The following is an 11,176-nucleotide window of genomic DNA, read 5'->3' as shown; positions in this document are numbered from 1 at the left end:
GTGTCTGCTGGCCGCATTCCGGACACTGATGTTGAATGGCAAGACCTCAGGGTAGAAGGATATGCAGGAGGGATTTGTGTCTGCTTAATTGTGGTCCCTGTCTGCTGGGGAAAAAACCTGATCCTGGTGGTTTTCATTTGCCTTTGCTGGGTCTTAATTCTGCTGTTTTCCGGACTGGTAGCCAAACTTTGTTTAGTTTAAGGGTTTCTTCTTTTGCTCTTGAAGTTGTCCAGGTTGTTTGTGGATTTCAGTGGCTTCCCTGTGCATTTTGACACAGGGCATGGGCCAGATTTCAGTGTTTTCAAACAGCATTTTATGCCCAGGATGGTTTTATAACATGTTCTGCTACTATTGGTTTTTCTGGCTGACCTAGTCTGCAGTGTCTCTCATGTTCCTTGATTCGTGTTTGAACACTGTGTTTGGTGGTCTCTGTGTAGACTTGTCTGCAGCTGCATGATGCGGTAAACTCCTGCAGCCTCGAGGAGGGACCTTCCTGTCTTTCGTGAGCGAAGCATTTGCTGGATTTTCCTGGTTGGTTAGATGAATCTTTCCACCCCTGACCTTTCTCCAATGCTTCAACAGCAAGTCTCGTCCTGCCTCACAGCTGTCTCTCAGTGGATGCGCCATCGGCATTTGAAGCTCAACATGTCCAAGACGGCTTCTTGTCTTTCCTCCTAGCCCACCCTTCAACACTCCTTTTCTGTCTCTGTGGACAACTTTCCATTCAACCAGTCCCGCAAGCCCGCCGTCTTGGTTTTATCTTTACTCTTCTCTGTCGTGTATCCTCAGTCCAGACCACCCGCCAAGGCTGTAGATTCTTTTTGTACAATTTGCCAAAATCGACCATATCTCTCCGCCTCTACTGCCAAGATCCTGGTCCATGCCCTAGTGATCTCACGACTGGATTACTGTAACGTCCTCCTGGCTGGGCTTCCTCTTTCTCACCTCCGTCCTTTAATCTCGTCCAGCATTCAGCTGCACACATTATCACTTCCACCCACCGCTCTGACCACATCTCTCCTGTGTTGGCATCCTTTCCCTGGCTCCCCTCCCCTTCCGCATTCGTATAAGCTCCTGCTGTCGCATTTAAGCCCTCCCTGGACTGGCCCTCCTTACTTATCAGACCTTCTTCTCCTCACCTTCCCACCAGGGCCCTCCGTTCTGGTGTCAATTCCTGTCTCAGCCCAGGATTTCCTCTGCCCCATCCCGGACTCGCCCCTTTTCACTTGCTGCCCCTCACTCCGGAACCTTCTTCCCCCACAAGCAAGAAACATCACTTTTAACTAGCTTCAAAACGGGTTGAAACCATGCTGTTCAGAGAAGCCTTCTCAGGCATGCATAATTGTCACTTACCATCTGATGTTCTTTTGGTGCCTGTTTATAACCTTTCCTTTATTGCTATATATTGTATATGTTTATCCTACCTGAGTATGTATTTTCCCTGGATGAGAGATTAACCTTCCATTATGAAGCCAAGCCCTCCCTTCAGTCCATCTGCCTTGGTCCAGGCCTCGGAGGTAGAGGGAACTGCTGGACCTTTTACCCTCTCCCTCCCACACTCCCTTCTCCTTCTGTGTCTGTCTTTTTAGATTGTAAGCCCGAGGGCAGGGAACCGTCTAACTAAAAGTTGTTGTACAGTGCTGTGTAATTTACAGCGCTTCATAAATAAGTAATAATATAATAATAAAATAATAATAATAATATAATGGAGGTTGTGTTTCCTCACCATTTTCCTTATTCTGTCTGTGCACTTTTAATTAATGTTAGTAAAATATCTTACCTATGGGTGGTTGTTTGTTTCACTCCTCTGGCTTTTTCTGGGTCTGGCACCAATCTGAAGTCTAAGCTGGAGTAACAATTAGCCTGTAGAGCCCGGTCCAGATGCTGCAATTCATCTTCCAGGAAGTGGGGTTCACAGATCCTTTTTGCCCAGTTTACCAGTGTTTTTATTGTGTTCCTTTTTTGTCCTGTGTGATGGTTGGAGTTCTTGTGAAGATATCTGTCCGATGTGTTGTTTTTCTGTTACTATTGTGGCCCAACTGTTGGTTCGGTTTGTGAATGACCAGGACATCTAAGAATGTCATGTTCTCTCCTTTTTTTTTTCCATTGTGAATTGGATGTTTGGGTGGATGTTGTTCAGATGGTTCAGGAATACAGCCAGATCTTTTGCTCCATGGCTCCACACACTGCCTCACCACCAAGCTATTTCCAGTGGGCAATGGATTCTCACGAACGGAGATGGGGTAGCTATGGGAAGCCTCTGAGCCCTGAGATAGCAAACTTTACATGGAACACTTTGAAAAGCAAGCCCTGGAAACAGCACCAAAAATCCTGACAACATGGTTCCGATGTAGTGACACTTCCACCATTTGGAGCCATGGACAAGAAGATCTGGCTGGAGTAGGGAGTGGTATTTTTCCTACTGCCTTTTCCAATACCATTTCTAATTTCTTCATGAAAGGAAAGAAAATATGTTTCATAGACTAACAGGGTGATGATAGAAGGCAAAGGCACTTATACTGTGCATCTTTTTAGAAGGCTGCAAAACCTGTTTGGTAAACAGAGTCCCACTAACTTTTGGAGCCCCAAACAACAAAAAGTATCATGAGGTTTAGGTTTACTTTAATTCAAAGTATTGTTTTTGAAATAGTTTCGGTTATTCTACTTTTGTCTATAAATCATTTTAACCTCTTTTTTTAATTTCCAAGAAATGATTTTGTCAGATTCAAATAAGCAACAAGGTTCTGGGAGATTATCTCCCTGCTGGCACTTAAAACTTTCTCAAAAGCATATTTGTGTTCATTGATAAACAGTCAGTGCCACTGACACTGCTAACTAAATTGTTTTGTATGCATGTGGTTTAAATTCACAACTCAGGTTCAAGTTTTGTATTGGTGGGGTTGTAAATGAAGGCTGTACTGTAGTGTTGTTTTTGTTGCCTGATGGTAGGACTGTTTTGTAAACACCCGATACATTGACCTTGGGGACCTGGCAGCTGCTCCATTCATGTTCCCTGTGACATTTTGACAAAGTGGGGATTGTTGAAGATGGAAATAAACAAGAAAATAAGTATATTTATAATCTCTTAACGTGTTGAACACAAACATTGTTTTTGGGACTGATTCCCAACATGCACTTAAATTTGATTGGGATTCCACCTGATCCATGCAGTTAGCTGTTGTTTTAAACCGGCTTTCAGAATTATAAGCTGGATATTATTTATCAAGTAGGTTTGCCTATTTTTTGTATGTAAATCAATAAGTGTGCCCTTGTTTCTGCAGTGATATAAAAAACGGCGAGAGTTTATTTCCATTCCCTTTGAGGACAGATTGTCTAATTTCTTCTACTTCTTTTTTTCACAAATGCATGATGCATATTCTAACCCATCCTTTTGGCTGCAAGCTGATTTGGGGGGGAGAGGCATCTTTTACACTTATAGGGAAAAAAGCCTTGCCATCCCACCCTACTGTTTACACCTGTCCATGTCAAAATCCTTTTGATTACATATTAAAATGACCATTTTCCTGGTGATAGGAATGAACATTAGGGCAGTACCATGTTTTATTTCCACCTTTGAACATTTTATTGTAGATACAGTTTTAGTAGAAAGCATCAGGTGTAGTGCAGTGGTGTGCTGGTTTGTAATGTAAAGATTTTAATGTGTTTTTACCTGTTTTAAACTAATGTTTTTAGTGGATTGCTATTTAAAGCTTTTTTATTTTTAAAAAACATATTTCAGATTGATTTCATGTACAGTGTAAGCCACTATGCTCCCAAATGGGAGAAAAGTGGGAAACAAATAATAAAAATTAGGCAGGCCTGATCTGTGTTTTGTGGGTTAGAACATAATCCTGAAGATGTTCAGATTTTCCCCAAGTATATACACCTTTGCTGGGATAGGGAAACAGGAACCCCATGAAAGTGGAAAAAATGCATTAAAAAAACCCACTATTTTTTTTACCCGAAGAGAACACCTCTCTAGGAATCTCTAATCCAACAGTACAACTTTTGAGGGCTGTTGTGGAGGACCCACAGATGCCTAGAAAGTGTTCTTTCTAGGAATTCTAGGTCTTCTCTGTGACCTCTAGCAGATGTTGACCACAGAGCCGTGCTAGAGGACCTAGACATTCTTGTTGTTGTTTGGGGTGTGTTGTTGTGTGCTTTCAACTCATTTCCGACTTATGGTGACCTTAAAGCAACCCTATCATGGGTTTCTTGTTTAGTAAGTTTCATCAGAGGGGGGTTGATGTTGCCAGTTCTGAAGCCAAGAGAGTGTGACTTGCCCAAGGTCACCCAGTGGGTTTACATAGATGAGTGGGATTTGAATCCTGGTCACCAGTCATTGTCCAATGCTCAAACCACATATTTTTCTAATCTGTGAATAAATATATCCTCAAAAATCAAGCCAGAATGTGGAGGGTGACTTTAGATTTTGTAGGAATGTCTTTGTGAGCCACTTGTCGCTTTTTCCTTGGGCACAACTGACAGGAGTCCTGGGAAGATGAACCTGTTGGGTTCTAAAGGATAAATGATAACTGTGCTCTGGACTCTTATGTGCTGACCTTCTCTGATACTTGATTTTTTTCTCCCACTGCACTGAATTTAGTTTTACCAGCCATTCATGTGGTGCTAAGTGTACATTTTAAAAATTGATGCTTTGTAGATGTCATCTATATACTCTCCACCAACCCCACCCTGTTTTTTTTCAAAGCTCTTCAATCAAGATTTCTTTTTCCAGGGAAGCAGGGATTTTAACCGATATCTGGGCCCAGCAGACAAAGGGGAAACTTCTCTGGGTGCGGAAATAGGGATGGGGCTCCTTTCTTCCTTCTAACTCTCTGTAGCCAGTGGGTCTCTCCTCAGGATGGCACTGTAGGTTTGTTACATCTGGATAATACTAATTTTATTTATTATTATTTAGAAAAGCAAGTAATAGTAAAGCTACTCTTTAGTAAAGTGAGTTCCATCCAGATTGAGCTCTTATGAAAACCACTGGAATGAAAAGTTTGGCCAAACTACTTTTCATATTGGTTTTAGTGGGGCTAATGTGACCAATTTAATCTGGATCCAACCTATTGATAGAATGGGTGATTTTGAAGACCTTTTAGGTGTTGGCTTTGTTTGCAACAACAAGAAAAAAAGACTGTTATAGGGCCTGAACAGAAGGCCAAATAAAGCGGCTTCAGGTCACTTTGGAGGTATGCTGTTTAAATGTTGTATGCATCCTAGAGGCCAGAAGCAGCACCAAGCCCACACTCCAGTCCTAAGCACTGGAGCGCAGCTGTGGTGCAGTTTCTGGCCTCTTAAGATGTGTGTGTGTCATTTAAACAGCATACCTCCAAAGTGACCCGAAGCAGCTTTATTTTTGGCCTGTTTCTTTGGGCCCATAGTTAAATAATACTACAGTGATTATTTTCCTGTCTCTGTAAAGAAAACTATTGGCTTCTTATGAAGGACAATCCATGGAACACTCGATAGAGGTTTTTCTTGTTTCAGCAGTCTACAAACCATTTCTCTGAGTGATCCTCCTTGTGATATGCTAGAGATGAAAAGGGGTTAGTTCCTTGCAAGAATTCACCAGCCATGAAGGAAAATGCATATACCTGCAACTGAACCCGGGTGGTCAAGAATATGTGTCTTATCTCCATTTCCTAAGAACTCACGTAATCCTTGCAAACCAAACAAAACATTTCCCCCCCTTGGTATTTAATTAGTTAAAGAATCTAAAACACTTGACATATCAAGGATGGGGAAAAGGTAATTTGACATTTAGTATATATTTGGGTGATATGCTGTAAATCGTCATGACTTTTGGTTCCCAAGTATTTTAACAACAAAACAAAGTAACGTTCCTCACCTAAATCAGGATACAAGAAAGTTTAGAAAACTGGAATTTGGTGTATGACTTTGGTTATATTGAAGAGTTATGAGCTCAGTAAGTTTGATAAGAGAATTCTGTTGGTAAGCTCAGTTTGGGCTGAAACAGACCATCTCAAGGATGGCGTTACGCTGCCCCTGAAAAGCCGGGTGAAACACCGCAGCAAACCACATGCCACGTCCTAATCCAACCAGTCTCCAACCCAAATGGAGTGGGAAAAAGCTACCCTTTCTGCTGCAGCTGCGGCTTTTTGCTGTTTCTGTGTGTGGCACATGTAAAAGCCATGAGCTGGCGCACATGTGGCCAGCCGTGCAGCTTCCTTGAGGCATGGGGTGGTGTCAGAGCATGCAGTGTCTAAACGCACACTCAGACACTGCCCCCAATTCTGCGCAAACGGGCAGTCTGCTTTCCCCCTTTCTATGCTCAGAGACATCATTTTCTTTAATTCTTGCTGTATATCATGGTATCTGCCCCCAGCTGGTGGAATAATATACAGAAGTTTCTGTCATATATTTTGGATCCCATAGACAAAGCAATAGAGTAATATTTGTGCTTGCTTTGTCTGTCCCACCACCATCAGTGTAGTGTCACTCACATACAAAAAGAATTGCCTTGTTTTAGAACTTTTGTCCCATAATTTCTCAGGCTCTTTGTCCCACAGAATATGTAATGATACCTGATACTTTGTTATGCTTAGTCAGTCAGGAACACCTTTTGGGTTCCCATACTCCTCCTCTGACTTTGTGAACTCACTGGTGATTCATCCTGTGAGTGGTACAGCCAGACCCTAAATTTATTAACTCAATTGCAGAATAATTTGATCATTCACATTTTGTTCTATTTTGATAGGAGCCCTGGTGGCGCAGTGGGTAAATGCCTGTACTGCAGCCACTCACTCAAACCACAAGGTTGTCGTTCAAGACAAGCAAAAGGGCCCAAGCTCGACTCCGGCTTGCATCCTTCCGGGTCGCTAAAATGAGTACCCAGACTGTTGGGGGCAAATTAGCTTACTTGCTGTTCACCGCTTGATCTTTGGAATAGCGGTGTATAAATAAAACAAATAATTTTTTTATTTGTTATTTTTAACAGTGAAAGAATTATAAGTACTCCCTAGTCAGAGGCTGAAAAATGGAGTTCAGTTTATGGTCCTGGTTAAAAGAGAAAGAAGAAGGAATTTATTCAATGATTACTGATATCTTTCTTTCTTTCTTTCTTCTTCTTTTGATAACTTTGTAAACTGGCATGCAGTTAATAGCCTCCTGTCTATTGCAACTTCACATTTATTCTGAGATTATATAAACCTCTAAAATATGCTTTATTTTAAATGGACTACTTTTTTATTTTCCAGAGGAAGTAATTACCATGTTTTAAGCATGGATATCATAATTTTACTTTTGGTGACTGATGTAATAAATAGCAGCAAATTCCATTATCTAACTACAAGTGCATGTATTTCCATTTTATGTGTAGATTTTCTTTTGACAGGGATAATGAGGATGCCTAGTGTAACAATCAAAGAAAGTTTAACAATCCAATCCATTTAGAGGAACTTTGCTTTAATTTCAAAGTTGACTGTGCATTGGTCATTTTGCACGATGGAGATTCCTTGTAGCCACAGTTGTTTATACAGCCGTACTATGTAAAATCAGTATTATGCAGATCAGGGAATGGACAAATCTGAAAGAGCTGCTGTCATATACCATTTGTTGTTGTTGTTGGTAACTGCCCTCAGTCAGTTCAAACTCATGGCGACCCTGTAGAGAAAATCTCCAAGATCCCTATCCTCCACGTCCTGCAAGCCCTTGCCAAACCCCTCTGTTGAGTCTATCCATCTGTTTGTGTCTTCCCTCTCTTCTTTTTACCCTCTACCTTTCTTAGCATTATTGTTTTTTTTAGTGATCTGTGCCTTCTCAAAGATATGTCTCAACTCGTCATCTTTGCCTCCAAGGGAGGCCCTGTTCAAGAACCATTTGTTTGTCTTCTTGGTTGTCCATGGTAGCCTAAGTACTCTTTTCAGCACACATTTCTCTCTGCTTCCTTTACTATCCAGCTGTCTCATCCATACATGGTAATTAGGAATACAATGGCCTGAACGATTCTGACTTTAGTGCTCAGTGTATGCCTTTGCTTTTCAGTATCCTTTCCAGTTCTTCAGCGGGCCTTTCCCCTTCTAGTCTCTCTTATTTCTGACTGCAGTCTCCATTCTGGTAATGTTTGATCCTAGATATGGGAATTTTTAACTATTTCAGTTTCCACGCCGCCTTGAGTTCCATAATGGGAGAAAGGCTGGATATAAGAAAATCATATCATCATCTTTGACCTTCCGTATTACTGTTCCAGTTCCTCAATGTCTTCTGCAATATTATGGTGTTCAACTATTAAGTTGTTATGTTGCTTCCTCTTATCTTCACTCCCCCATTTTCTGATTTTAATTTGTTTTTCTTAGCTGTTTTCAGCATATAAGTTAAACAAGTAGGTTAGGATGCAGCCTGGCCTGACCCCTTTGGGAACCACTCAGTTCCATAGTGACCCATAAATAGTTGACTGGGATTTGGGCTCAGTTTTTGGGCATAATTTTTTAGACTTATAGAGTGTATATACAGTATTCACATTATCTTCTCTATTTTCAGCAAGAAATGGAAGTGTACATCTATAAATCTGCATCTGTAGAGTTCCTCCCTCTATGTCCTCTCCATTCCCCCACCATTTGGTCTATGCCTCCTTCCTCTTGGGTTGCTGCTTTCATAGGATGGAGTTCATCTTTATGTTGCTCATTTTTGTCAATGTGTGCCCATGCAATTTGTCAAACATTTTTATGCCCATGACAAGTGAATGCTTGAATGCTCTACCCAAAGCACATTGTGTCCAACCACGATGTCAGGAAGTGCAAACTGGTGACTATGACAAATGTTGGTGAGAGCAGATGCCTCACACCTACCTAGGAAGAACATTGAACAGACTGAGATAACATCCCGATTAACTCTTTCAATTTCTTCTTTTGATTCTAGCTGTAAGAGGTGATGTAAAAGCAGGGAAACATTAGACTGGAAATGAACTTCCCTACATTTATTTCTAACAAGAAACATAGCTTTGGTCTGAAGTTTATTTTGAGAAGTTCAAATATTTCAACTAGTCTATACCGCAGATAGGGAGGTATTTACATAACCTGAAATTGGGCTCTTCAAGATCGAAGGCCCTGTGACTTTACAAGAAGAGCTTGAAGACGACAATGTTTTATTATCATCTATATGCTATTCTGTCATATGATATTTGTGATACAAAAAAAATCTGTGCCCCAATACATATTCAATTGCTGCTAGCACTAGCTCCTAGTATCTGGATTCTTTGTTACCTTGACCTTGGACTGGACTTCGTTATCTCTTGGCTGTTTTGACCTTGGACTGTTTGACCAACGTTGTTTCTCGGTATCCTGACTTTGGCTTGACTCTCAGAACGTTTGGACTTCTGGAATTCTGAACTTGGCTTGTTTTCTCGGACTGCTCTCAGACTGATTCCTTGCAAGGTCTGCTTTACTTTCACTTCCACCGTGCTAAGGCTCTGTTATCGGCTACTGTCAAGTGTCTGCTGGCAGCATTCCCGGACACTGATGTTGAATGGCAAGACCTCAGGGTAGAAGGATATGCAAGGAGGATTTGTGTCTGCTTAATTGTGGTCCATTGTCTGCTGGGGAAAAACCTGATCCTGGGTGGTTTTCATTTGCATTTTGCTGGGTCTTAATTCTGCTGTTTTTCAGGACTGGTAGCCAAACTTTGTTTAGTTTAAGGGTTTCTTCTTTGCTCTTGAAGTTGTCCAGGTGTTTGTGGATTTCAGTGGCTTCCCTGTGCATTTTGACACAGGGCATGGGCCAGAATTTCAGTGTTTTCAAACAGCATTTTATGCCCAGGATGGTTTATAACATGTTCTGCTACTATTGGTTTTTCTGGCTGACCTAGTCTGCAGTGTCTCTCATGTTCCTTGATTCGTGTTTGAACACTGTGTTTGGTGGTCTCTGTGTAGACTTGTCTGCAGCTGCATGATGTGCGGTAAACTCCTGCAGCCTCGAGAGGGACCTTCCTGTCTTTCGCTGAGCGAAGCATTTGCTGGATTTTCCTGGTTGGTTTATAGATTGTATCTTTCCACCCCTGACCTTTCTCCAATGCTTCAACAGCAAGTCTCGTCCTGCCTCACAGCTGTCTCGCAGTGGATGCGCCATCGGCGTTTGAAGCTCAACATGTCCAAGACGGAGCTTCTTGTCTTTCCCCCTAAGCCCACCCTTCAACACTCTTTTTCTGTCTCTGTGGACAACATTTCCATTCAACCAGTCCAGCAAGCCCGCAGTCTTGGTTTTATCTTTGACTCTTCTCTGTTGTGTATCCCTCAGATCCAGACCACAGCCAAGGCTTATAGATTCTTTTTGTACAATATTGCCAAAATCCGACCATATCTCTCCGCCTCTACTGCCAAGATCCTGGTCCATGCCCTAGTGATCTCACGACTGGATTACTGTAACGTCCTCCTGGCTGGGCTTCCTCTTTCTCACCTCCGTCCTTTAATCTCTGTCCAGCATTCAGCTGCACACATTATCACTTCCACCCACCGCTCTGACCACATCTCTCCTGTGTTGGCATCCTTTCACTGGCTCCCCCTCCCCTTCCGCATTCAGTATAAGCTCCTGCTGTCGACATTTAAAGCCCTCCATGGACTGGCCCCTCCTTACTTATCAGACCTTCTTTCTCCTCACCTTCCCACCAGGGCCCTCCGTTCTGGTAGTCAAGGGTTCCTGTCTCAGCCCAGGATTTCCTCTGCCCCATCCCGGACTCGCCCCTTTTCACTTGCTGCCCCTCACTCCTGGAACCTTCTTCCCCCACAAGCAAGAACCATCACTTCTTTAACTAGCTTCAAAACAGAGTTGAAAACCATGCTGTTCAGAGAAGCCTTCTCAGGCATTGCATAATTGTCACTTACCATCTGATGTTCTTTTGGTGCCTGTTTATCAAACCATTTCCTGTATTGCTATATATTGTATATGTATTATCCTACCTGAGAGTATGTATTTTCCCTGGATGAAGATTAACCTTCCATTATGAAGCCAAGCCCTCCCTTCAGTCCATCTGCCTTGGTCCAGGCCTCGGAGGTAGAGAGGAACTGCTGGACCTTTTACCCTCTCCCTCCACCACTCCCTTCTCCTTCTGTGTCATGTCTTTTTAGATTGTAAGCCCGAGGGCAGGGAACCGTCTAACTAAAAAGATTGTATGTACAGTGCTGTGTAAATTTACAGCGCTTCATAAATAAAGGTTA

The 11,176-nt window shown here is 42.2% G+C and overlaps 1 protein-coding gene across 3 annotated transcripts in view; it reads left to right on the top strand.

Moving 5' to 3' along the window:
• Positions 1-11,176, top strand: part of FOXP1 (forkhead box P1) — a 705,387-nt gene that overhangs the window by 93,950 nt on the left and 600,261 nt on the right. The gene's annotated exons all lie outside the window — the stretch shown is intronic.

This window comes from Sceloporus undulatus, chromosome 2 (genome assembly GCF_019175285.1).
Source record: "Sceloporus undulatus isolate JIND9_A2432 ecotype Alabama chromosome 2, SceUnd_v1.1, whole genome shotgun sequence".
Taxonomy (NCBI): Eukaryota; Metazoa; Chordata; class Lepidosauria; order Squamata; family Phrynosomatidae; genus Sceloporus; species Sceloporus undulatus.
Note: the sequence above shows the minus strand (reverse complement) of the source record. Positions and strands in the feature narration are given on the sequence as shown.